We start from the raw sequence: 24,264 nt of genomic DNA on the forward strand, positions 1-24,264 counted from the left end.
ACAGAACAATTTAACGTACTGGTTAGAAAATTGCTGAAATTGCGGTTTGTGCTTTATCTGATTCAATACAGTGTCTTAAATCTGCAGCTCAGGTACTTAGATGTGTTAAGAAATTCTGTTTATCACAAAGTGACTTGTTCTAACTGAACAGAAAGGATTTGATGACCACAGCTAGTGATTCCAAGGACCAAAAGTATTTTAAGTTATGACTTTTACACCAAAAGCAAATAGTCTCCTTGGCTAGTCTAAAGTTGAGAACAACAGTGCTCCTCCAGCAGTACTCAGCAAATACTGGTCGTTTCAAGAATTTTTGGAATTAAGACACAAAAAATTTTGTTTTATCAGAGTGCATGCTACCAGGTGGTTACTAGATTAGGTATGCCTATACAAGTTAGTCTGATTTCCAGTATGTACTGAATGAATCTTAAGTTGGAGAACAGAAAGGGTTCAACCTAATTATGAAATGAGTTACTCTAGCTCATGTTACTCCTTTAAAGTTCTCTAACACTTCTGAGGCACTGCAATTGAGAGTATTTCCTAGTTTAAATACAATGTTCAAACCTGTGATCTTTTATATTTTCTTACCTTTAAAAGGACTGGTGAGAATCTGTAACACGGTCATCCCACAGAAAATTCAGATAGTGAGTGGCAGTTCAGTCTCTGGGGAGAAAAACCTTATTGAGCACTTCATGGTCTGAGCAAATCAGAGCATTGTGATCTATTAAATAAATGATGGTCTAAGAAGCCAAGAAGGAAACTCTTGTGAAATTAGGAAAAGATTAGAGATGGGGAATCCAATAGGGATGGTTTGAGAGCGGATTAGTTAGGTGACTGATGAGTTTTCATTGCAGAATCCAGTAGAGACTCTATGGACCTGAATGCACACACCTGTAAAAACTATAATTATGTTTCTGTTCTAATCTTGGTGATTCTGACTTGGGGGTAAGAAGCATGTCTACAAAAATGAGTTGTGGTTCAGGAGAATGAAGGAGTGGCTTGATTCTCACAAGATTAAACACACTGCTAGAGAGAGAAGTGTGACCTTCTGTTAGAGCAGGATAGATACATTGTTGTGGACCATTAATAAAATGTTTACAGTCTGTAAGGAAGTAAACTGCTAGGGTGCACTGAACAAGTAAGTTGTGGTGCTTGTGAAGCGGAGATATGCTTTAATGGAAAGTCGCTTCATAGTTGTCTTATCCAATCAGAAAGATGCACAACATTTTTGTATAGGTAAAGAAACCAAATGGAATTTGGATTCAGTCAGTCCCATGTTTTAAGATTGCAGAAGAGGCATGCTTTTTGAACAAATATATCTGAGGAAAAAAACAACAAGCAAAGAATCACTTGGAACAATCCTGCATTTAGGTCAGGCAAAGAAGATGTTATTTTTGCTGAAACAGTTCTAGAAGTAGTGCATTGTTTTTCAAATAATGTGGCTGCCAGAAACACCAAACTTTATGCTACATTTCCAAAAGCATTTATTGATGATAAGTATAATATTCTTCCTGGGATGGAGTGCTAACTCCTGGTACTTGACCTCAGGGACATTTGTAAAAAAAGTCTTCTAGACTCAACCACCTGCCAGTCTGTTTGGAACACTGAAACCTACTCTCAGTTGAGCCCCGGTTTGATGAGGATAAACATAGCGTGTGGCAAGAACAGCAAGGTACTGTCAGACTAACACTAAAGTTGCAATGTGTTAGCTTTGCTTAGAAATCTCAGTGTAATTTAATTCAAACAATGGATTTGTTTCCCCAAGGAAATTGTATATCCAAAGCGTCTTTCGTGGATCTTTGCACAGAAGTCAGATCATATGCTGTAAAAGCAACCAGCACATTTACAGTTACTTAGAACAGAAACATTTAGAGTATGCTAAAATACAGCTTTTAGTCCTTTGGGATATAATTTGTTTAGAAACAAAACATTCTCTTGAAGATAAATAGGAACAGACATTGATTCCGCCAAACAGTACACTTCTAAATAAATTGAAAATGACTTCCAAAACTGCCATAACACTTCTAGGTATGAAAAATGTCCTGATGGGAAAGTTTGATCCTGGAGAATTACAGTTACAGGACATAGAAAACTTGCACATGCCCAGAATGGAGCTCTGTGTATAATACAACTGAGAGTTAGGCTGTCACAGGGAAAACTGATCAACTCGTGGTTTATACCAGATCAGTGTTGAAGCAGCTAGACATGCTAAAGCATGACTCCAGTCCAGGAAATGACAAAGAACCAGGCTACTGGGCTTGTAAGCAGGCATGGATCCCAGGGTGAAGATCCTGGGATTTTTATCTTCCCCTTTGGGGAAGGTAAAAAGGGCTCATTGGAGAGCCAGCAAGCATTAGAAACATCATATAGAACTATACAAGATAAGAAGTACTTGTTTCATCATATTGACTTTCCAAAATGTTCCTTAATATCACCTTGGGAAGCACTCTTTCTAGTTGCCTTCTTCCCTAGTGTGCTGATAAAGAAGGATGAGGACTTCTGCAACTGTTCTTTACAATAATGACCTGTGTTTATTCATATATATTTGAGGGCAGTCCTATAGCATTGATATTGTGGGGCTGGACTCACAGTGTTTCCCTAACTGTCTGCCTTCTGCTAAATGTGTCCTGACACCTGCAGCTTCTGAAGCATGGACACAAATGTGAACGATCCAAATCCTTTATTCCATAATAAGGCTCCAATATCCCTTATATACATTTCCAAGTTTCCTCTTGTAACTTTCCATCCCCCCCAGTATGTCAGCTGAACACTTAACATTTTGTGTTTAGGCACTAAACTGCCCACGCAAGTGCTCATCCAATCAGAGCCACAAATTGCTTCTATTTATGCACTGCTTCTCTAGTCAGGGTCATTGCCAAGTGGAGATTAAGCTCCCCAGTTGACTTGTGCTCCTGCCTCTTGGAGACAGCTTTTGTTCTCAGTGTCTTCTTCCACATCCTGTCAAACTTCTTTTTTTCAGCCTCAGTTCTGAACATTGTTTTGAACCCCAGCAGCCACTCGTATGTTCTGAAAATGTAAGATTTTCACTAAAATAAGAATTAAAATAAAAAAAAAAAATAAAAATTTTAGTTGCCAAAAAAAGAAAGAAAGAAAGAAAGAAAAAGAATAGAAGAAAAGAAAAAGAAAAAGAGGAAAAAGAAAAAAAAAAGAAAAGAAAGAAAGAAAAAGACATCTGTAAACTTATTTTTCACAGAATGCAATTTCAGGCCTCAGTTGTACAATGAGATGTGGAAAGATTCAAAGGGACTTCATTTGGGTTCAGCAGGCTTTGCACATACCAACAATTACAAGGTCGGAAGGTCAACTATATAATAGATATTACAAGTGAATTGAAACACTCAGAGAAAAGAAAAAGACAGCTGTAGTACAAATATGTTTAATTAACAGGAAAAAAGTTTAAAGAAGGTTCTAAATATTTCTGTTGTATATTGCTTAGAATGAAGGCATAACTACTCAGTTAGTAAATATTTGTCTCAGGCTCTGTTGTTACAGTATTTGATTACTGTTAAGTTTTAACTTGTTCAATATCGTTATTTTGATTAACAAGCCTCTGGAATTTTCCTGACAGAGATAACTGTCAATACTGCTGACGTGTATCTTTTGCTCTTCTTACACTTAGCATTTCTCTCGAAGAAATTAGAGAATTAGAAAACATGCTCAGTTTGTCACTTCTGTATCCGTTATAATAACTGGAATTTGAAAAAGGTTATTTGCTTTTTTGGATTGGCACGCCTCTTTTGTCTCTGAAAGAATTCATGTTCAGTTGAGAAGATAGAATGGTTTTTAGGAGCTTCCTAAAAGCTGTCATAACTATTACTGTCTCCAGAATTTGAAATATCTTTGCAATCTTTTCTTTAGTGAGAGAACTATCTCCCTCTGTCTATTCTTCTGTAAATATTGAGCTGCGTTTCTTATTTGCCTTTCATTGCCGGTGTTACAAAATTGCTTATTTAAATGGTTTCTGAAATAAATTTATGTAATACATTCTAGAGTATAATCACTGATAATGTTACCAGGGATGTGGAAAATGCAATTTATTTCTTTTCTTTTATATTTTCCCTTCAGAAGTGCAGTAAATTGTTGACCTTTTCTACTTCAAAAGACAAATTCATTTTTATTACATACCTTGTATCTTGATATCTTGTTGACTACAGTACATTATGAATTTTACTGGGTAGCATACTCTGGCTTCCTACCAAGAGCAAGCTTTACCTTACTGCAGTTCATTGAAATGTCTGACTGCTTTGGAACACAAGAAAAATCTATTGACAGATGTCCTGACAAGGCAGTAATGAAAAGGTCATACTACATTTCCTGCAGCATTTATCTTGTAGGGCTTTTTTTAGGGAATGTGTACCATAAACTAGATCAAATTATATCTAATTAGAAACACCAAGTGCTAGAATGGAAGTTAAAAAGCTATTAAATGCTTGTATTGAAATTATTGCACATTATATTTCAAAATTCTAAAAGTGTTAAATGGCATCTTATCTACATTCACATCCAGTCTTAAAACTTTTTAACTTTTCTAAAGATCAAGGTCACAAAGCTCAGCAGTTCTTGTTTTATGGAGCCTTGGGGCCATTTTGAACTATTACTACTTCAAGAATTGTTGATTATGATTGAATACTGGAACAAAAGTACATCATAGACATTCTGTGCAAGTCTTTCCTGACAACATTGTCAGTGTATGGAATAACAAATGCATAATATTCAGTGACAATTATGAAAATGCTTGCTGATCAATTTTTTTTTAATCTCTCCTTGCTAAGTTAGAAGTTATTGTAAACTGTCTACAAATATTGCATAGTTGAGCAAATGAACCAATTGTGTTCCTTTATCATAATGTTCTAATTTTATAAAACACAGTAAAAATAATTATGCTAAAAAAATGTTTGCTCTGTTTATTTACAGCAGTAATTTAGGTAAGTTTAGAACAGGCTATTTTGAAAAGAGACAGAATTCTACAGAGGCCTTTCAGCTGGATTCAGGTGCTTTCTAGATTCATATGTTCTTAATTACATTGGTGACAATGCCATTGCTGTTATGGCATCAGTAAAATCAGGTACTTTAATTTTGCATTTTACACTACTTTAAAGTATTTTTTTTTTTTCTGTCAAACCTTTTATGCATACACAATAGACTTTGTTACATTCTATGTAGTTTATAATATTTCAATCCAAATTCAGTCCAAAGTCAAATGGGAGTAAAATTTACTACGATTTTTTTTTCCATAACACTTACTCCTAATTGGAAAACGTGGATTCTAATTAGTACCTTTGAAGAAGACAACATACAATAAATCTGGCTTTGCCTCTGCATTTGGTAAAGAAGTGAGGTTGATCAAGATACAGTATTCTACTGTACTATTTTTGTAAAACTTAATTCCCCAGTTGCAGGATCTGGCTCAAAATATAACTTCATCAATTGTTCAGCTGCTGCTTACAACATTTTTCCCTCTACTTTCTCTTCTAGTGATTAACGTATTACATGCCCGAGTGTAACTCTAGTACAATTACTTCCTAAGAATGGTTGGTGATTTATTTTTTTTTTATTCTATCAAAATAGACTAAAGAAACAAAAAGGACCTTTCAGTTCAACTCTGTGTTCTAAGGTGAGTTATCGATCAATATAACTCACAAAAATGATTGTTGTCTTTCATGCATGAATATTCTATAATTCATATATTATGCAGCTGTGGGGGAACTGTTAGTTTGGGATTTGAGCTGATGATTGAGCACCTGATGAAGGGGTGTGGCTGGCATGGGGAGTACAGGCAGATTGTTTGCATCTGTGCTTCCCGGGTGATTAGCAGGAGTAGACCCAGTGTGCAGCCATTCTGGGCTCATAAAAGGGCCATCCTCTGAAGGGAGAACATCTCTTTAATATAGACTGCTTCTTGCAGAGGAGTGCTGCGTAGCTGAAGAGCCTTTTCCCCAGTTAGGTGAGTTCTGTTCTTGTATATGATTTTTTTGCCTACCTGGGAAATACTTTACCTGGTATACTGAAGAAACTGTCAGAAGTGATTTTGCTTCTTCCCAAGCAGGACAGCACATAAATACAATCCATTTAGGTCTAATGGATTGGAAAATCCTTTTACAGAAATAATGTTTCTGGAAAAAGATTTGTTTAACAACACAGATGACATAGGTTCAAGACTAATGAATTTTATTTCTTTTAAGAATCTGTTTAGAGTGGGGTAGTTCTACTCTCGGTAAAAAACAAAGCTGGTATGAAGTAAGTGCCAAGAAGGCAGCTCTGTGCTAGTTTCTTAATGCTATTCTTTTTTAAAAGCATATTTTATTTATGAAGTGCTTTTACTTCTAGTGATGTATGTTTATAAACAATAAGGAGTTAATTATAAATTATTTGCACTTGATACATTAAGCTACAAAAATACTAAGGTCTGAACGATTTAGTGCAGGTGAGCCTTATATTCATGTCTACGGTTTTGATCTGTGCTCTTTTTTAGTAATGTATTGTTGATAAATCAGTAAAACTCTCCAATCTCATTTTGATTTAAGTCATGTGAATTGAGCACTTCTTTACCCTGGAACTCATTGTATTTAGAAGTCTTCCTTAACCAAATGAAATATGATAATAACTGATTTTCAGATAATTTGTACTTTTCAGTATAGTGAAATTGTTCTTGTTTGTTAGAACTTGCAAGGCAAGTTTTATGGAAAATGTAGAAACATTCTTTAAAAAAATTTTCCTTTAGGCATCTCAGTTATTTTGACTTTCTGAAAGTCATGGTGTCCATCATTGTCATGGTTCTGAAGTCTACTCTTAGTAGTATAAATGTAAAAATGCTAATTTGAAGTGGAAAATATAAACAAAAAACAAATAATGATTTTTTTCTGTCATTGTCAAATAGGATATAGATTCTCAGTAGATAGATGGCTTTAAATAGCTCTCATTTCATATAGTTGAGAGCGTAGCCTCATTCATGAAAGCATATCTGACTCAAGTCCTTGAAAATCTTCCAGTTCTCAACTACAAGTGTTCATTGTGCTCTACTGAAATACAAACAATAGAGAAAACAAATCATACAGTGGCATGCAGTCCTATTACACATCAGAATGAATTACAAGAGAGTGATGGCACTGAAGTGATAAAGCATTATGACTTTATATTCTGCTAGTGATGAACCACAATTATATTAGCCAAGAACAAGAGATTACTCACAATAAAACACAATTTAGTGTGAATACAGGCTACTCATAATATATGGGGTGTATGTAAAATAGTTTAGCTCCAAGGATGAGTTCAGAATTAGTGACCTTTTCATTTTCCTGAGTTATCAGTCTGTTTCCATACTACAGATAATTTTTTTATCATACATCTTAAGAATGAATCTGTAGAGAAAGGAGCTGTGTTGAAACGCTGCTCTAAGCCTCTCTACTTTGAGCAATTGCATTTATTTCCATTCCCATTGTGTCCTGGTTGTATTGCAAATTAGGAGGCAAGGATTTGACCTTGGTGGGAAGGCCTCATTAGTGTTGTCCCAGCTATCTGGGCACAGCTGTGGTAAGGTGGGCTGGGCACGTGCTGCTGAGTGCAGGGGGTTGCGCAGCTGAGATATTGGCTGTGTATTGGTTGCAGCTGGACCTGCAGCAGCAAGGACCAGGAGAAAAAAGACAATTCATGTAAAAGTTACCCACCAAGGAGGCATTTAGCATTCTGTACTTCAGGCCATCACAGTGAGTGCTTTCCACACGGAAGGGACAATTCCCTCCTGAGAGAACTGATAGAAGGGTGGGAAAAGTCCTGAGGGGGGTGCTGCTGCAGCCAATGCTGTGCCAGAGCATGGGGTAGCATTGCCATTGCCACAACTGCTGTGTGTCAGAGAGGAGACAATCCTGCTGCAACTATTGCTGGCAAAGGAGTGGGGATGTACCTAAGGGGCCACAGTCTGCTGCCAGCAGCGCTGAGCATGGTGGGACCTGTGAGAAACAGAGCAGAAGAAGATGGCTAGGTTTCCCGCTGCAACTGCCGTACCACTTTTTCTCTCCTCAAAGGAAAGTCCTGTGGAGTGGTGGTGAAAATGAGGTAGCTTCAGAACAGGAGGAAAAGGGTCTACTTGTGTGGGTGTTTTTCTTTATATTTGAGGCAGTCATCACTGGTTTCCTTTATTGTGCAGTGAATTAAAGTGAAACAGGGATGAGGCTTGCTCTGAGATACTGGAGGCAGCATGTGAAATCAGCCATTTTTCATGTTCCAATCAATAACAGTGAGTTGAAGTAAAATGCCCCCACCTGTGGTGCTCTGTATTTCCAAGTAGAAAGCAGGTGTGGCCTTTTCCCTTGTTGTTAGGCATGAGTATGGGAGGTTATTATCAGAACAAAAAAGGGCAATTCAAGTACAAGAGACTTGTTAGTAATATTAAGCATCAATGGAATTGGGTGAAAATATACGGAAATAAAAAGTCAGAACTCTCAATTTAGAAGTATCTAAGAAGATTCATGACAGGTGCTAGAAGGCTTTTTTTTTTTTTTTTTTTTCTTGTTTTTTTTTCTTTTTGCCCCTCAGTAGATTTTGTGTCAGCAGCATGTGGAATTTCCTTTGGTCACTTAATGTTGTCATACGTATAGACAGCAGCACTCAGAACAGCGCAGCATCACTGCTTCATGGATGCAGGTAAGAAAATATAATATTTTTGAAGCTGTTTTCTTGTGGCATATGTAGTTTTATAAATGTTAATGAAAATTTTTAATTACTTTGTTACATCATTGAAGTAGGAACTTGGTGTGTTCTCTGTATTCAAATGTGGTAATCAATTTGTTTTATGCTTCTTAAAATATAATGTAAATCTCCTCTTAACTACTAGAACTCAATCACTGGCCTGGCACTCTCCTCAGTACTAATGTGTTTTTAGTTCACTGTTCTCTGGTTCGAAACTCATTAAATCCTTCTGAGTTCAGAGCATCTGCTGGGAAGTTGCTGGATTTGAAGACAGCTAGAGTTTTGTTGTTTTTGGAAAAGATGTATTTAGTTTTGTTCCTGTGCTTGTGGTATTCTTCAAGATGCATCTTGAAATTATGTTACAAGATGCCTCTATGTACTCTTCAGTGCTGTTGACTAGTATTTGTAAAAACGAACAATTAACATCACAATTTACTGTGCATATTTATGTGCTATGACAAACTTCCTGTGTAATCGAGCATTATAAACTTAGTATTTATAATACAACATTCACGTTGTTGTAAGAAAAATATACTTGAACATAGTGTAGCTGTCGTTAAATAGGGCTTATCAGCTACTTTGGTACTGTAGTGCTTAAACACAGTGCTAAAACAACACAGCAAATGTGATTGTAAAAGTATGTTGCTTATTGTTTAGAGACAATTACAGAATTTGGAGCTACATCTATAGAACTTAAGAGCAAACAAGTCTTCTAAAATATATAACTATCAAGTATAATAATCTGTTTCACTTTACATGATCGTTCTTGCATTGAGTGTATTCTTTCCACTGGAATGAAACTGTCTGGTGCTTGAAGTAAATAATCCCTTTGTCAGTGCATGGTTCTGGAATCTTAGTCATACATGGCATGAATATTATCTTAAAGCAAATAAACACTTAAAAAGCAAGATAGTAGTTGAAGATCTTGCCCTATGATGAATTTTGCTGGTACATGAAGTCATGCATTTATAAAATAAAAACCATAAACAAACCATTACATTATCTTTTCCTCAAACTGGATCTTTAAAACTAAGTATGTGAGAAAAATTTCACTGTAATCTGGACAGTCTAGAGTTTAAAAAAAAAAAAAAAAAAACCAAACAAACAAAAAAAAAACCAGCAACATAAATCAACTCGTTAGGGTTAGATTTACATTGTTTCAAACAAATTTGGTGGCAGTTGAAGTACTTCATTATGGTATAAAGAACTCTTCTGAGATCTGCATGTGTAATGTGTAACCTGTGTAAGTCATTATGTCCCCAGAGCCAGGATGAGTATGAGACAGGACCAACCCCAGATGTTTGACTTGGGTTAATATTTATTAAACTTAGAAATAGTTTTAAAACTAGACAGTAATCAATTGTTCATGCTGCAGCTCTCTTTACATGGTTTCTATGAACAGAGCAGCCTGTTAAGAGTAATAATATCTGCTTGAGCATACAACTACTTCTGCAATAATTGATGCAGCAAGCAGCTCTGTTCAATGACTGATGGTATGTATGCAGACTTAACTCCAGTCTTTGGTGGTTTCAAATAAAATTGTGCTGAATTTGGAGAATCTTTACTGTTGAAAGGAATTTAGGCTTGGTATTAATAGTTTTTTAAATAAGCATGAGATGGAGATTTGCATTTTTATGATATTTTGATCTCTGAGGATGTAGGAGGAAAACAAACCTGTTTTCTGATCTAGAATCATATAATGGCTTAGGTTGGAGAGAACCTTAAGGATGTAGCTCCAGCCCCCTACCCGGGGCTACGTTGCCACCCACTGGATCAGGCTGCTCAGGATCCCATCCAACCTGGCCTTGAATGCCTTCAGGAATGGCACGTATCATAAGTTCACATCAGTCTTTTCTTTTTCCCCCAGTTTCATCACATGAATGAATTGAGCACAGATTAAAAAAAAGAAAAATGAGAAAAAAAGAAATTGCTCTTATGTTTTATGGTTAGGATATGTGGAGTTATTTGTTTTTTTCATTTTGTAAAGTTTTACTGCATTGATTTGGAATAGAAGTGCTGGGAGAAGGAGCTCTGATTCCTCAGATAATTAGCTATATACTTCAGGTCATGGTACCAATTGGATTTTAAATATGCTGGATTACATTGGAACTCGTGGAAGTAGCTGTGACATTCATGTGAATTCTAGATAAGTTTTGAGTCATCCGTAGGTTATGGTGAATACTAAATTATTAAGGCAAGTGTAACTGTATTCCATATTTGTGATGCAAGCAGCTGTATGAGTAGAAAAGTAAACATCCCTGACTTTAAAAAAAAAAAAATATATATATATATATATATAATAGGAAAACTTACAAGATCTGAATGCAGTGTATGTGTTGAAGAGAGAGAGAGAGAATCACATCCACAAAGCTTTTGTGGGAAAGAAATAAAAGCCTTCTGGCTCTGGTTTGGAATTTGTTTTAAAATGTTTGAATGTAATAGGATGAGTTATGGAATACCATGCTATGCCATTTTAAATGAATACCAGGCAGATTACCTTATTTTTTATTTATAAATCATAAGTGCATCATAACTGGAGAGTACAGGGAGAATAAAGTGGCAAGAAGATGAATTACTATTACTTTTTTTTAGAATTTAGAATTTAGAATTATATTCTAATTAATTTGTTAAGGACAATACATGGGGGCAAGAGAAGAATGAAAGTCTTTTGGTGAATGGGTGAAGGTGGGAAAGAGGAAATGCAGGTAATGTTAGTCAGCAGTACAGAACACGAAGGAATTCTACCTCTACTGAAAAGCCTGCATATTTTCATCCATTTATTTTATTTTTGTTGTTTATTTTGCAATCCAAATCTTGCAGGAGAAGCGCGAAGGTCTTCTACAGTGGTGGTAGGTTGGGTTAATCTAGGTTAAAATCTTATGTTGTTGAGGCATTGTCCTTGTCCAAACAAGTGTAACAACTAACTAACAATTAAAAATAAAATAGAGATAAAAGCATTTTTTTAATGAAGAAAACAACATGAAGCCATATCTTGCTGTTACCATATTACTGTACACAGAGTAATAATAAATAAAACAGCAAACACCTTGACTGTCTAGTGATCTTTGTGGTTTTTTTTGTTTTGTTTTTGTGAAACACTTTCACACTTAGTTCTAGGCATTTTCAGTTGCAAATAGTAGCTGATGATTGTAACTATTTAGAACTGCTAAGAGTTGTCCTGTTTGAAATGAGCATTGTTTTTGGAGAGTTTTCTGTAATCCAACTCATCAAAGTAATTTCTTATTAACTTATGTTGTACCTGAACCTTTGAAGATACAGTGCTTATTAGATCAGAGTTGTGTACACGTTCCATTATTCATTCAGTCACCTTTATGTTATATTAAATTGTTAGTCTTCAAAACGGTTTGCTGTGCTTTTGGATTTTGGAGAGCGATTGTTTTAGAGGAGAAATTGAGAATTTTATCTATTTTAGAAGGAAAAGTTTCTTTTTAAAGCTTACTTTACAGTCCACTTCAAAGCTGCGGTTGCAACTCAAAAAACCTGAAACATCCCCAACTAATGTGATGAACTGACTTCTTTCTTTGGCCCCACGTGGAAATCAAAAGTTCAGCATCCCTTATTAATTCACGTTTCATAATACTAATACTCTTGAGTGCTTAACTATGCAATGACTTTAATACTGTATTTATTGTAATCAAGTTGCAGTGTTAGTAGTAGCAAGTGTTACCTTTGCTGTGTAGATAGCGATATACTAATTACTTATTTCTATGTTTTGTGACTTAAATAAAACAATCCACAGTTAAAGAAAGCCCAAAGCCACTCTAAAATGTTTTAGTCATGTTGGCTTTGACAGAAAAAAATGCTTGGTAGGTTTTGGATATCAAACCCTTCAAGAATAGTTTGTCAAGTTCTTCCTGCTGTCTCCTGCAAAGCAAAGTTCACAGTAATGCTCATCCTTTTCAAATGGATTAAAGAGACTATTACTGAAATTATCATAGCATCACTGGAGACATCTCCATTAGATCAAAAGAGCTTTAACTGTAGATGTTTTATGGGCTCCAGCATCTTTTATGACTGTTAAATTGTAAGAGGTTCAGTCCTTCTGGGACAAGTTTTAGAAAGTTGCATTGCTTATATAATAGAAGGTGCAACAAAGCTTCATAAAAGCATTTTCTTTGCCAGTTATCCATGTGTGAAGTCATTTATGTATGCTTGTATATTCTTGCAGTTCTTACTTGGTTTGTTTGTTTGTTTGAGAAAAGTATTGAAACTAAAAACTGAAATCTGTAGGCTATTCTACATTAGTAGATTTACTGTAGGAGGAATTTTTGTGCTTTTAGTGAACTGAGGTGTTCAATTCATCTGTCCTTAAAAGGATTGACCCTGTATTACAATCTTACATAGAGATTTATGTGGTATTTCTTTAATGTGCTTATAATGGCCACCTTTGGAAGGAGTGAAGTTCTGTGAGCCTGAAGTTGTATTGTTCCCACAGAGCTCCAGAGTATAGAATGAAAATGATGTGAGTAAATAGGAAGAATCTACAGCATCCTTCTATTATTTAATTTATTACGTTTGGAGGACTTGGAAGGACAAGAAGTCCAACAGATTTTTTTTCTTGACAGTCGTTTTTCAGGATATATTTTTTGAAGTTAATCATCTTTTGAGAATCATGACCTGAGCATACGTAGTTAGCTTGGATCTTAATATTGTATATCTGGACATAATAAAGTAGCAACAACCTATGAGAGCAAAGTGGAGAGGATAGTGGTGGCTGTCTTGTTACTTAGTTTTACTTCTACTCTGCGTTATCGAACCTGACAGTTGCTGTTACTTAAGTTGTAATATCTCCAATGAACTATTAATTTGAAAAAAAGTAAATTAGCATAGAAATTAAATATAACTTTTCAATGATTTGCAAGTTTATGCAAATGACCAATTTTTAAAAAAACTTAATATAATCAGACAAATTCACTTCTCTAGCTGAACATAAAATGTTCTTTGCAAATTTCATTATATGCAGCTCATGAGAATGTAATTAACTTCCTAATTCATATGCAGATAGCCATCTAAATGTCAAAGCTCTTTTATTCAGTAAGTTATTTCTCATTTCTGAATCAGTACTCGAAAAAAATAGTGCAAGAAAACTTCATAGAGGCTAAATGAGAGACATCTAGTCTTTCATGAATACCATTTTGACTGTTCTTCTAAGCAGGAGTGCTTTCAGTTGTCTTTGTTTTCAGGGCATATTCTCCATCAACTAGTGTAGCTTTATACGTTTGTCTGTTTTAGTATGAGTGTTAATATAAAGTACGTATATTGAATCAACTTTGTTTTGGATTTAGTTTGAAATGTATCCTTTGTGAAGTCAGGAAAAGTATATTGTTATAGTCTCCCTATTTAATCCTGTAGTTTGAAGTCATCTATACAGCATTGCATCGTTGCAAGAGAATACTTTAGACATGAATGTGAGAATAAAGTAAATCTAAAGTAATCAACTGTCAAAGCTATACATTAAAAGCATAAGAGGGGTCTCCAGCAGGCTAGAAGGAACGTTAAGGACGGAATTATTTTGTTAGAAAATATGTGAGGAAAAGTATGATGTTTCTATGATAAAATATAAATGTATGATAAAGCTAATACATATTTCTTTAAGATATTGTTTTTCAAATAATTTTAACCCTTCTAAATTTTTAATGTATAATGCTTAAACTGGTTCCATTATCTAGTGTAGCAAAAAAAAAAAAAAAAAAAAAAAAAAAAAAAATTAAAACCAATGGTGTTAGCATAATAAACATTGATAGCCCTTCCTAGGCATCATTTAAGGGTTTGTTTGGCAGTGCAGATGAATGTGTCTCTCTGAAGATAGTCATGTCAACAGCATAAAATATGTAGCCATGTTTTCTGTTCTGATGGAAAAAGTTGAGAATAGATTTGAAGATTTCCAAAGTTCCGTTTTTATATATTTGCAACTCCGTTTTGAGTCGGTGTAAATAACACTGGATTTTCAAATGGAATTGTGGAGTTGCAGTCAGACATAGAAGTCAAGGATAGATTTGATTGTCTTTCTACCAGACTTTAAAGCCTACATTTAAATCCAACCCTGAGTGAGAAGGCAACAAGAGGAGGTTTTGGCAATTCTCAAAAAATATGATATATATCAAACACAGCAATTGAATAACAGATGTTGAGTAACTTTTAAAAAAGCATTTAGTAGCTGAACTTTTGAACTTTATTTTTAGATGACACCTTTACTTTTTAAAGTGTAGCATTTTCTGCCATTTTCTAAAAGGGCATATTGTTGTGTTTGAAGATATAGTGAATGTGTGGTTACAGATCAATCAATTTCTTTCACATTTTTAAACTGTCCAGAGGGTGAAAAGACTAGTTGGGTGAATGCATCAATTTGGCTCAGTTTATTTCTTAATTTCTTTTGCTGCTTTACTGCTGGAAGCAGTATATACTAAGGGAGGTAGGAAGGGAAAGATATTCTATAGTTTTACCCTTAAAAAAAAAAAAATAATAATAATTATAATCCCTCCTTGCATATGTTCTCAATTATATTTCAAAATGATGGTTTTTTTTAAAAGAAATATATGATAGTGAAATCTAGATGTACAAATACAGTCCTATTAAAAAATCCAGTGTTTGCCGTAATGGCTGCTGTGAGCTTCTAATATGTTATACAATTATAAAATGAAATTAATGCAGTTTTAATGAACTTCCTCTGTGAGAGCTGTAACACATCCTGTTAAATGTTTTATGTATTTATGTGTTCAATTCAGCCATTTTAATCAATAAAACATGATGTTTAAATGCTAATTAAACTTAAAATCAGACACTTAATAGAATGCAACAGGAGCAAAAATCAGAACTTATTCTGAATTGTTAAATGACTGTTAGGTAATTTTATATGTAATTATTAAAAATCAGCGGAAAAATTATCTTCTCTGAAAAGTAATGGAGTTGTTCTTGAGGATGTTAACAGGTTTAAACTCTCTTGGAGTAACTGTTGTATTTGTCTTAAACTCCACTTGGCTACTTCAGCTTTGCAATTATTTCACCATAAAAATAATTTTCTAGCTTGTATGATTTGTACAATGACTTGTTCTTGTATTCTATCCGTGGATACTGTATAACTATTGGTCTTGTTATTTGTTAGCCATTGCATTACTTACAATTGAATGTTGGAGGTTTGTCTTCCACCTAATGAATGTGGCAGGTATTTTCCTTTAGGGTCACTGGATAGAGATCTTATGAGGTGCAGTTTAGATTATGGCTTCCCCATTTCTTCATGCTGATTGAAGTAATTACTCATTTATCGTCTTTCCTCATGTAATGTGATTAGCTGCTACTTGTTAGCTTGTTTAGAGCTACTATCTACTGTCAGAGACGTTAAACTGGATCATAGACCTAGCACTAACTGTTTCACTGTGGGGTTAGGAAAAGCATTCACTTTTAGAGAGGATTTGGATTATGTTTGTAGAAGCTTCTGAACTCTGTTGGGAAGATTCCATACGTTTAATTGCGTACTTTATTCGTCTTCCTTAATAATTCTTGTATTTGTTTCAAATGTTAGCATCTTTCCTGCTGTGCCTGTGGCAGTAATAAACTTCTTGAGATCTCAAAGTAATGACTTGAGTGTATGTTCCAAATGCACAATGCAGCCTGTCAGGATAAGAGTGCACAATGTTGTCATGTCAATAATGTGAGGTTAAGTGGTGGGAGCTGGGGGAGAGCAGTAATGGAAGGAGAGGCAAAATAGTCTCATTTTCCTGGGAAAGTATTCATGGTTAGTTCTTTAATAGCTCTTTAAGTTGAGATGAATATTCACTGGATTTATGGGAAATTTATCGTTTGAAGGTTATTTGTCTTTAATTCTAGTGTAAGAGAAATAACGGTATCACAGTTCTTGAATTGACAAGGTTCTTATTACATTTTTACATGATTTGTAAACTTCCCTTATTTTTAGTGAGTTTAATATTCGTCTTCTGGTAAAAATCTTTTTTATCAGTTTCAATTGCAGAAGCATGATATCTAATTCTGCTTGTAGTAGATTCACTAAAACAAAACAGTGCCCCAGCCCCACTCTCGTAATTATCTAGTAAAGCTGACCTGAGCGGTGTCTCGTGTTTTTTGCACTATTGTTTCCGCGGCATTAAAAAATAGAATTTGGAAAGAAAAAAAAAAAAATATTCAGAAGTCTTCTCTTTAATAAATGAAGCACAACCTGCTGTGCTTTGAAGCCATAGCATTAAGAGAAATATTTAGTGAAAGGAAAAAAGTTCTGTAGTCGTGGTTATTCTGCTAAAATTAAAATGTTATGCAAAATATTTTTAATAGCCTAAAAATGCTTGTTGATAACATCAAATCTCCTTTCTACTAGCGTGCTTTCAGTCTGTTTGGGAATATGTATCCTTCTTGGGTTCCTTCCTTAATCCAAGTCCTTGATTTGATCCTTCTGAGTTTGCGTAATCTCTCTTGTTTTACCTCTTTTTTTTCTCCTGCCCTTCCTTGTGAATTAAATCTTATTGTAATTTTTATTTTGAAGGCACTGTTGCCCAAATAAGTGTTAGATTCATTGTACAACGCATCTCTTGTTATTGTATAGAATAACCTGGGCATTAGAAGGAAGTTATTAGATAGCAGTGTCTGGTTTCATTCTATCATTATTCTGTGAGGAGCAGGGTAAGTCAGACTTAAGTGTGCTTCAACTGTACCCAATCACGACAAACCATAAACAATTTATGTGCTGTTGTGGTGTTTATTTTCTTATTTTTTCTTTGTACACAGCCTTAGTAAGCCTAGTTCCTACTGGTGCAAACAAGTTTTTAAACTTATTAAGAAACAAAGAGTAAAAAAGCCAGAAGATGATCACATAATTAGACAATCAGAGTTCATTAAAGGTTGGAGTTGTTGAATTTAGAGTCATAGAATCCTAAAAGTAGGAAGGAACTATGAGTTGCTTAGTTCTACACAATATTTCTGATTAGTGATAGATGAAATATGGACAATTTTATCTGGACAGGAGGCTAAAATAAAAATAATTCATTTTGGGGTTAGATCCAAACTTTTCTGTAGATTAAGCAAGACTGGTGTCTGTTATTCCAAGGATGTGGAGAAGGACAGGAATGGGGAAATGGGAAAGAAAATTGAGGGTTTGAACACAACCTGTTTGTGGGGAGCAATGGGAGAGAATTCTGGACAGTAAACCTCATTTCTTCTCCAACTACAGAAGTAGATGAAGGTAACCACTGGTACAGATGAGTGGCCTGCCATCTTCATTATTCTCTTACATGGAATCAGATCTTGACCCTCTCCTCAAAACCAACAGCAGTGAATCTAGTTCTAGAGTTTTGTCAGAGTCAAAGCAGTTAATAGGACTGCAGCCTTCTTTATATGCAACTCGGTTTGTTGTATAGTACCTATTCAGTTTTGACTCCCCATTTCACCTGTGCCTTGTCAACTCTTTGTTTCTTACTGTTTGCTCAGAAACTCATTTCCCAGGTCACAGCAGGATTTGAACAGGAAATGGCTTTGAATCTGTCTGCAGAGAGAAACCTTAAAGTGCACAGCATACCCAATAAGCAAACTCTTTTCCACATTGTTTCCCTCAGTCCCTTTCTCAAATCTTTTTATGATTTCTTCTCTTTCCACTGTATGTCCACTCCTGACACACAGCTTCATTCACAATGATACGTGTTCAGACCGCTCTGTTTTCTAACTCTGTTTATATCAGTCCTCAGGGAAGCTTTCAGTGTCAAGCAGTGCTGCTCTTACTTTGCCAGTCTAATAGCTTTTTGTTTCATGTTGTTACTGTCACAGCTGTCTTCTTTCAATTGCTCTTCATGTTTGTCATGACAGGATGTAAGACTGGCTTACTGAGTCCACTGCCTGCCTTGTGCTTGTTAACATTGTGGAACAGGGTTATTAAATTTTGTAATATAAATATTTGGGTTTTTGTTCACATATGGGTAAATCCATTAACTCTGAATTTTGTTAAGTAGTCTGTGAGCTAATGGCACTGAACTGTTTTGCTTTTCTCTCAAAGTAGCTGTCTCCAGTCTAGCAAGATATAGCTGGATTTCTCAGAAATGGTGTTGGAAAACATGTGGGTTTTGTATTGTTTTATATTCATGATTAATTGGCCCTATGGTATATTCCCCAGGATGTGGTGGTTTGTATAAAAAAGATTAAATTTCCTTCAAAGAAGAGGGTCTGGGGGGGAAAATCTTTTTCTTACTAGAAAAACAATCATGTTCTGAGAATTATTTTGCTGATGGACTTTCTTGATGTGCTTCAGCACTGTGAGTTTGGAAACGGCGTTAATATTGTTCCCATGTTATGTGGAATACAGCTGTTCAAAGCACAGTACCATTGTGTAACAGCCATGATCTTAGTTTCTTTGTCACCTACCCGCTGAGATTTAAACTACATGAGCAAGCATGTTTTCCTTATTGCACCTTCAGAACTGTTAGACTTCAAAATCACAGTTTGGTGAAGAAAGTTCAAGAGAAAACATGAGAAAAAAGATAAAACTTCCTGTGATCAGAAAATTGTTCTTGTTTAAAAACTACCTGGTGGAGTTTTTTGTGTGCTTCTCCCCCCCAGCTTTGTCATCAGAATAGAATCCGTTAGAGCTTACAAGAAATATGAGATGTCTCTTCTGTGACAATTCTTATTGACCTTGCCGTGTCAGGCTTTGTTTTACAAGAGAATTACTCTATAATGGTAACTACTGTGGAAGACTGGTCTAAAATAGATGTAACTTAAGAAAAACTCAAAAGATTTGCTTTCCATTTTGAAGCTGGTTAAATAAGATTTATGATAACATTGCAATTTTCTCTCCAGCAGGGCTGCACTTCAGTCTTTATTAAGTTATGGGAATACAAGATTGAGACTGACACAATGTAAGAGACATCATATTTGTTTCTGGGTTGTTGCTTATGGACCCATATTAGAATGTTGATACTAAAATTTCAGAGAAGAAAAATGTTTACACTTTCCTCCATCAGTTGCTGCATTCAGATACCGGTGAGAGAGAGAGAGTAAGAACAGTTGGAAAACAGCACTGAGATAATTCTACAGCCATGAGGTTTTCCTTAATTTCCGTAAATTGGAATGTGTTATAATTACCTAATTTCAATCTTAAAATGTACCAAAAAACATTATTAGAGTCCCTAGATGTAGACAATTATCTGGAAAATTTGTTTGTATTATAATTTACCAGCATATATCATAGTATGTGAAATATAAGCTTTATTTTAGTTGCATCTCTGTGAATCACTCAATGTAGTTTTTACCTAGTTTTCTGGTGATTGTTTCTGGTGGTGCTGTACTTCTGCATAACCATTGCAGAGCTCAGAACTGAGGAGGATTTATCAATATTGTTAGTTGGTCCAGATTCCTGGTTGTGTATTGAGGTCTTGGAGTTCTTTTACAGGACCTAAACTGTATTTAGAAATACCATTTAGTAGTAATCCACTACAAGTGAAAGGTGGATGTATTTCCAAGGTACTCGAGGGCAAGAAATCAACATTTGGGAAGCAAAACTTATAAAACTACCGTAGAATTATTTTTTATTTCTTAAATATTTGTTAAATTGCTTGACTGCATACCTCAAATGTGTTTTGGAAAGTAGAGTAAAGTAATTGCTTATAACCTTCATGGGAACTATCTAGGGAATGTCTGTCAAGTGCATGCACTCTGACTCTAGTGGAGAGACAGCACCTTTAAGAAATACATTACTGATGATTGCATTTGGCAATTTTGCTCTATAACTACCTGAAGGAAGGTTGTAGTGAGCTGGGGGTCGACTTCTTCTCTCTTGTAACTGGTGATAGGACTAGAAGGAATGGCTTCAAACTGCACCAGGAGAGATTTAGGCTGAACATTAGGAAGTACTACTTCTCTGAAAGAGTGGTCAGGCAGTGGAATGGGCTGCCCAGGGGAGGTGGTGGAGTCACCAACCCTGGAGGTGTTCAAAGAACATTTGGACATTGTGTTGAGGGACATGGCTTAGTGAGAACTATTGGTGATAGGTGGATGGTTGGACTGGATGACCTTGTAGGTCATTTCCAACTGTGGAGTTTCTGTGATTTTTGTATTTCTGTGGCCTAGCGTTTTACAAACAAATCGGATGTCGGAAAACTACCAAAATCTTTGCTTCTCTTTGATGTAAACAGGAGGTACTGGGCGATCAACACTGAGAACTGGACTGTTAAGTTAGATGTTCGAGTTAAATACATAAGGGTTTTGTCATGGAAGGTGAGGGGAAGCATGGAAGAGGAATAGTCCTGCTTCCTCCAAAAATGTCAGATATTTGAGGAAGTTAGTAAACACAGTCTGAGCCAAAACTGTTTCCCCAGGGTTCACCAATCTGCATGTGTAATGAATTCATTACTGAATTTACTTACTGAACGATTTGTTTGGGTGTGTTGTTTAACTCATCCTTGCCACACTGAGTCTGAAATGAAATGTTTATGTGTAACTCAGGAAATATTTGCCAGAAGCATTCTGTGGACAATACATGGATTAAAGAAAAGTTGGAGTCATTCACTGCTCCGGACAGTTCCCAAGTGGTTAAAAAAATATATAAAAAAAAATAGTTGCCTTAGAAAATATCTGATCATGAAAGTTAGGTAATGTAATTATTAATACTTTGTGAATCTTGAGTTTATGAATTGTTTACTTTATTTACTAATAAGGAGTGTTGACGTCATTTACTAATGAGCCTAATTAAAAAGGTTGGCAAATAGTAAGAAGTAGGGCTGAGAACTGGTAAAAAAAAAAAAAAAAAAGTGTACAACAAACTACCAGCAAAAAATGTTTAAATGGCTCTATTAAGTCTCCAACTCTGTGTCCTGACTTGCAGGATGAAGTAATCCAAAAGACACATACTTATAAAATTTTGCATCCATTTTTTATTTTTAAATTTAGAGTTACTGTGATTCATGATTGACTATTAAATGTCAAATGACAGTAATTTTCTGCTGTGTCAATTTAGCTTAATCAGATGGGAGCCTCTGTAACCTTTTGCTTTGTTGCTTGTAACCCCTTCATGATTACAGTTTCTCTTTCAGCTTATAGGTATGTCAGCTCCTTTGCAACCCCTTTTGATGGACTTGACATAGTTTACAGTCAAATATTTCATTAGCCTTCTGTGTATAATTCTTCTGTTTCTGTTTACAGTAAAGCTGTGTATGTATCATCTCCTAAATATGATACAAAGAATATGACTCTGCATCTCACAAGAAAATAAATATTTTGCCTGTCAACAGTATATCACATTTCTAGCACTGTTCTCTTTCCAAAATCCTGAGCAATTTCTAGGACTGATGAAAAGTGGACAATTCTATTTTCTCCTGCATTTAAACTTTTCTGCTGTCAAAGTTAACCCACGAACCAAGTACTTGAAAACAAATTAACAAGTCTGTCTGCTTTGTTATATGAATACACCATGATAGCTCTTTATCTGAACTGTTTGAGGAGGAAACAGTGCTAATACTTCTAGTATCTGCAATAATATCAGATTCTCAGCAACATGGTACCTCTGTACTCATTTTGACCATTTTTCCTTTCCATTTAGTTACTGAGTTAAACGACACCAGGTTCAGTCAGGTAAACTGATTTATATCACTTATAGGTTTGCAGGATTAATCTAGTTCTATTTTAATGCACTAATCATCCTCAAAGATGATTCTGTGGAAGAATACTCAATGTTATCAAGTTAGATGTGGTGCTGTTATCTGGTTTTCATTCACATGTTTTATGTAGAATAATGTGAGAAGAAAAGCTGTGCTAAGTGAAACGCTTTATTTTTTCACTGTCAGTGAAGAAATCGCTACACAAGTTAAATGAAATTAAGTGTGTGAAACATTGGTAGACTTCTGAAATATATTTTAGTTCATCAGAGTACATATGAAGTTTTACCTGATATCTGAAAAGGATTCATTTTATGCACTGATTGCAGTCTTGTGGCAATGTGTGCTCAGAGAAAAATTCAGATTGATTAAACTTAAAGTAATAACAAAATGATCATGCAAAATTCAAGTTTTAATGAAAATGCTGCTTGAGCAACCTAAAGTTAATCCCCATAGGTAACGATGTGCATTGCTGAAGATTCTATAACAAAATTGCTTGCCAACAAATATAATTGTACAGCTAAATGTGCAGAGAGAAAATTGCTGCTGTGTGAATTCAGGGGATTGATGCAAACTGTGTTAAAAAATGCAAGGGCTGCTCTGAAATTAATGCCTCCTGTTTCAATATTTGGCCCATGACATCAGAGGTGGATGTTGGTGGTGTGGCAGTAGAAGTTGAACCTTCCCACCAATGTTCTGTGACGTGTTGTTGCTGTGTGACAGATGTCAGCAGAAGGGCAGTCTCGCAGAGTGGTGTCTGATGTGGAAGTGTGTAAAAAGCAAAGGTGTGTCATTGAATTCCTCCATGCGGAAAAAGTAGCACCTTGCTGACATTCATTAATGCTTGGTGAACGTTTCTGGAGACCAAACAGTGAAGTGAGCACAGAGAGGCAGTGGGTGGCATGTTTCAGAAGTAGCAACATTGACAGTCACCTCTGCTGGTGCAGATTATTAGGAGTGAGGCATGCAGGCTTTTGCTCAAGGCTGCTGGAAATGCACAGCTAGTGGTATTGACTATGCTGAAAGCTGGTGTTTTGTAGCTGACGGCACAATCAAATAGTGTTATTCTGCTCTTTCTTTTACAAATGGAAATAAACTGGAGGCATTATTTTTGGAGCGACCTATGTACATTGACAAGAGTAAACGATTTTAGAAGTGATACAAATATCAATTTATAAGCAGCCATAGTATGAATGAAATTTGAATAAAATCATTATTAAATCAGTGCATTGAAATTACTTCAGTGGCCTTGTTCAATTACAGTCTTCTCATGTTGGGTGTTGAATAGTTCTCTTTGGATAAGTATTATTTACAGGTTACAGTAAAAGCACCTTCTGTTAGCACATATGTTGATAGTTCATTATGCTGATTGTTCTTCGTAGTACTTCTTAGTGGAATGAGTAAAGATCAGAATGCGTGCTGATTGCTACTGTTCTCTAACACATGAATCTCTGCTGGTCTCTGTGGCATTTCTTGTGCCTCATGTACCAATGTTACATTCAAATACACAAATCTTGACATGAGTGAAACGTGAGAAGCTAATGTATGTTTCTTCTTAATGCTGGCTCTAGTTTGATCTTGCTGTAATATCCCAGGTTTTCCCACATGTGGCATTTAAAGCTTACAGGCTTTTAAACAAAAAGGTAAGATCTGTTACTGTTAGTAGTAGCTTTCCATTGAGACAACAAAAGCAATTTGTGTAGTAGTAGTTTTCATGGTATCGCAGCTTACATAAATAAAGGTCAGTAGTTTGATCAAGGTCACAGAATGAATTAAAGGCAGCTGGAGCCAAATATTCAGACTTTCATTGAGTCTCTGACTATGTTCAGATGAACTTTGAGATCACTGAGGATGAAAAAAAGAAGAAAAAAAAAAAAGAACCTTTACTATTTAGGCTATCATAGATACTTGTAACTGGTGAAGACGATATTTACTAAAAATCTTGCATTTAAAAGAT

The sequence above is a fragment of the Centrocercus urophasianus genome, unplaced genomic scaffold (genome assembly GCF_019232065.1).
Source record: "Centrocercus urophasianus isolate 14NV4802_14NV808 unplaced genomic scaffold, USGS_Curo_1.0 seq_18, whole genome shotgun sequence".
Classification (NCBI taxonomy): Eukaryota; Metazoa; Chordata; class Aves; order Galliformes; family Phasianidae; genus Centrocercus; species Centrocercus urophasianus.